This window comes from Montipora capricornis, chromosome 6, assembly GCF_036669925.1.
Source record: "Montipora capricornis isolate CH-2021 chromosome 6, ASM3666992v2, whole genome shotgun sequence".
NCBI lineage: Eukaryota > Metazoa > Cnidaria > Anthozoa > Scleractinia > Acroporidae > Montipora > Montipora capricornis.
Window position 1 is genome coordinate 61,591,278 of NC_090888.1, and position 5,000 is coordinate 61,596,277.

The window sequence follows — 5,000 nt, forward strand, 5'->3', positions numbered from 1 at the left end:
CCTTGACGGGAGATCATGTTAGTGACGAGCAACGGAATAAAGAGCAGGAAGAGCACGCGAGAACAGGCAACGAAATTTGAGAAAATTAAACGAAGAAAGCCTCGTGGGAAGCCGACGAAGGAGAAGAGAAAATTTCAATGAAGAACACCGTAAAGCAAATTGAAATAGAGCGAGAGACAACACACTTAATTACTACGGTTAGCTTTCAGGTAATGTTTGAAGAAGCATCCTCTCAAAAGAAAAGAAAATCATTCTAAAAGCTTATTATACGCACAAAGTAGGTTATGAAGGTAATTTTGAGAGTGGAAAACAAGTTAACGGCCGAAGATAGAATAACTAATTAATGATGTTTACGCAATAAAAGGACTTATTAAATTGACTCGAAAATCCTTTACAATAAGTCAATTGCTATAAAAACCGTCCATATGTCTTCGCTAGGCAGAAGAAGCTAAGAAGCTCTCTATGCAATTTTCTCCGTGATTTAAACTAATTCCCATATTCCCATATTTGTCCCCCCAGACTCTTCGCCATCACTGTCTTCGCTCAAAGGCAAGTTAGGAACATCACAGAAGGACGTCATTTCAACCGATCTCGATAAAACTGGTTTCGAGCGCATTCGTACACCGACTCGGCCGCCCGAACGAAACCCGAAATTTAACAGCCCATCCGTCGAGTGATCCAGTGAGCATATGAAGCCCCCTCACCATATCTTCATTGATGACTTTGTCGTCAATGAGGTAAAAATAACTCCTATTCAAATCTCAAACCTAAGTATCTAGCTTTCCTTACACTCTGCATGTGCTTTTTTTGTTTTAATATATTTCTTTTTACACCGTCCATTGCAAAACTTCAAACAGTCAACAAAAGGTTGTTTGGGGAACATCAGTACATAAGGATACATCATTTCATCCTGTCTCCTAACTCCAGGGGCACCCAACGAATCTGTTCCTCACTTTATCTGTTCCCCAGAGGAATCTTGCTGGCTGGCAAAAATACAGGTGTTTCGATGAGCTGGCTGGGAAAGTTTGTTATTGATAGAGGTTTTGCCTGGGAATTACTGACTTTTTCTAGCATTTCAATCCGAGGTGGCTGTAGAAACTCTGAAGACTGAGGACGACTAAAAAAAAAAATAAAAAAAAAAGAAAAAGAACCCCTTCCCTCTCCCAAACATACGACGGCTGGTCAGAGTGATTGCGCTTGCAGAAAAAAAACCTGTTTTGTCCCGGTTTTGTCGCTTTTGTTCGGTCGTTTTGGATCGAGGGAATTCCTGGCTGGGAAATAAATTTGATCAGCTGGCTGGGAAACCAACCAATTTTATCTAGCTGGCTGGGAAATTTCTTGTGTGTCTTGCTGGGAAAAAGGAACAGATAATGTTTTCCCAGCAACACTGAAAAACACCTGAAAATGCCTTAATAACATTTATTTTCATTAACTGGGGTATAATAATACATTTTCCAACAAATTGGTCGTTGGGTGCCCCTGTGAACTGTCTTTCATGGATGAATCATATCCGGAGAGCTGACCACGCCGTTCGTTCTTGCGGCTTCGCGGCAAAACCGCCACTCCTGCGCAATATATTTTAACGCGAGGTGCCTTTCTTACAGAGTTGCCATCGTCGTTGCTTTAAGACCTCCCTTTTATATTTCGAGTGGGCCCAAGAAGCAAGATTCCGCTACATGGATGTTTCTTGAATCTGGTTCCGAAAAGCTATTTCGCTTACCTTTTGAACGATGGAGTTTACTCGTAGGAACACCACAGGGAATACCGCGTTCCGTCGGAAAACACAGACTGGAACTTTCGTTTGCAGAAACGTGAAGTAATTGTTTATCGCTGCCACAGCCTTTGCCAGACGATAGACGAGGTGATAACAACTTCTCAGTGGAAACGCCAACGACGCTCGAACTTTTACTGTAAGATACGTGTGTGCATGCAAAGGACCCCAAAGCTACGAGAACAACAGCAAGAGAAAGCATTGGGTTTTTTTTTTTCACAAAAAACAAGATGAAGTCAAAACGAACTTCGCAATCAAACAAACTGGGGTGGTGAAATGAATTGTCATGTTTCTTGAGTTTGACAGCCATCTATAGACAGGAAGAATTTAATTTGACCCCGAGTCAAGTGACCCGCCGGAGTGAACGTGATCAATTGAGACAAAGTTTTCATTGTTCGTTTTCCAAGAAAAGAAGGATGTGGAAGTAAAGGGCCGGGTCGCACTAGAGGACAAAATTGATTTTGTTGAGATAACATTTCACTCGAATTTCCTTTTCCGGCAAAACACTATTTTGTACATTTGGGGTCGCACAGTGTCAAACAATGTGTCACCAGAGAAAGATAAGATCCATCACCTACCAAGCGTGAGTCACATAATCACGCTCAAAACCAAAACATGGAACCACGACGAGTAACTTGCGCTTTTCTTGGAATCTTTTGTCTTTTAGCTTGCATGCAGCTTAGCATGGCAAATTTATTTCAAATGCACTGTATCTACAGTCTTCATAACTTCAACTGGCATTGCTGGATATTATGGGCGTCAAGTTAGGCAAGGCAGACGGAGAAGACGGAACAATCCCTGCGGTTGTCGATTGCCAAGACCAAATGTATCATCGTTTGAAATACACCTCAACGCGGTTTTCGATCCTTTTTACGTCATGGTTGACATATAAAAAGCTTTTTTGACATTTTGTGACATTTTGGCGAGGTCTAGAGATCGCCAATTTTAAGTGACGGCATCTGTGAACATTTGGTGTATTATTATGCTCATTTTTTAAATTTTGGAGAGAATGGTCGCACTACTAAAATTATAAGATGACAGATTTTTTTGTAAAATAAACAATTTTTTGCACTAGTTCGACCCGGCCCAAAGTCACACGTAAGTGATTATAGATTGACATAGCTGGGTTTAATTTTAAGTGACAACTTTCATTACCAAACTTCATTAAAGACAATCAGTAAAGTCGGCACTGACTTTAATTCATTTCACTATACTTTTTGCTCCAGTAAATGTTTATTTCGGACACCCAATATTACATATATGTACTAAACTAAACTAAACAGCGCTCATATTTGGCAAACGTTACGACAGTGGTCAACGCTAAATAATACAAAATTCCCCAGCGCTGCATTTTTATTTCCGCATAACTTTGTGTCATGTCAAAGCTCAAAGTTAATTCCATATGAGAGGATGTCAGAGCGTCGTTGATGGACGACTGTTGAATTCTGACTTCAACTTTGTCTCTGCTTGAGGAATTCGTTCAATTCGTTTTCCAGCTTTTCCCTACAGAAGAAAAAAGTCTTAAAAATAGATTAAAATAGTAACTAGTAAAAATCAGGTATTAGGGAAGTTCGAGCTGCCCTTTTTTTCGTTCAGATATTTGAGTGTAATGATTATTCTATTGATTTCGGCCATAGTTCGACTGATCGTTGTGTTGCATCACATGGCAATTTATATGTTGAAAATAACGATAACCCCAGCACGACCTGCGAGTTTATTGAACAGTCTCAAAACCCTTCCTCAAAAAAGGGTGTCCTTAAGGTTCAAAATGTGAGACGGAGAGCCTATACAAGAAAAACAAGCTACTTATGCCTTATTAGTACGCCAAAGAATTATTATGAGTGTTTTGCCGGGTTTCAAAGCTCAAGCACGTATAAAGTGTTTTCACTCTCTTGATGAGACGGCCATGTTGGTATAAAAAAAAATAGCGAAATATCGAACTAGTTTTGCATAATAATAGTGTCTAATTCCCATTAGTATCACCCAACTAGTGGACTAATGCAAATCCTGCATTTTGATTGGCTGCGCTACTAGATGACTATTAGTAATAGTCCTCGAGTATCGAAAAGCGTGACGCTTTCTTTCGTTTCATTCCGGCTAAATAAAGATTTCTTCAATTTGCATTCGCTAACTTTATTATTGCCTTTTCTGTCCAACTAGTTGGGTGATACTAAAACAATTAGACCCTTCGCCCTCAAGGGCCACGGGTCTAATTGTTAAAAAGACTTGTTCGCTATTGTTCTGTACACCAACATGGCCGCCGTGACGTCAGGTGAAAACACCTTATTTGGACTTGATAAGCTGTTACGCTCATAAGTTATTCATCTTTTTTAAAGTTGGTTAAAAATGCGACATATGCAAATGTTTGACGGTCTGGTTGCCGCCGCCGTTGCTAAAGCTCCCCAATAGGGAAAATTCGTCCCAAGTCTCACGCTTCTTACGATTAAGGCGGGGATACTGAAATGAAAACCGTTTTCACGCTAGCCCCTCAAAATCTGTTGAATGGGAATATATAATATATAATATCTCGTTCGCATTTCAAGCAATGCAAAAACGCTGTGCTCATTCAGCACAAGTCGATGTTTTTTGGGTAAATTTAGGAGGAGATAGTTTTTCTCGAGAGAGTAGTAAAATTTTGGAGAAATAAGAAATATTTACAATGTAATGAAGTATAAAAATTAGAATTTGAAGTTAAAATTTGGTAAATGGACACCCAGCCCCTATCAACCTGGGATGCTCTTGGGTTGGAGGCAACTGTCTGTTAGTATTCCAAAAATAATTATCTTTCTTTTGCTTTTTCTAGCAATTAAGACATTTACCTTTTCCTGAAACGAAACTTTCTAATACAAATATGAAAATATCACTTCCAAGATTTGCACTACTTATGGCCTTGAGAAAATTTTATTTAGAAACTTGATCAAGTTCACTCAAAAGGTTGACTCTCAATTTATTGTAATGTTCTACGGTTTTACGGTGTATCTTTCGATTCTCTGATAGCCTGACGATCCGCCTGGTCGAAGGCCATACTTCTTGCGAATTTCATCTCTCTTGACTTCCCTTTCACTTCGTGCATTGATCACCTGCATTTCGGCCCGTTTTCGCTTCAACTTAGCATCTTCTTTTTCCCTTGCACTTCTGGCACTGCCGACGACAACAGCAATAAATGCAACAGCCGATTACAATCAAGACGACACAGACTACCGAAGGAACTAATAGTACCATTTCTTGC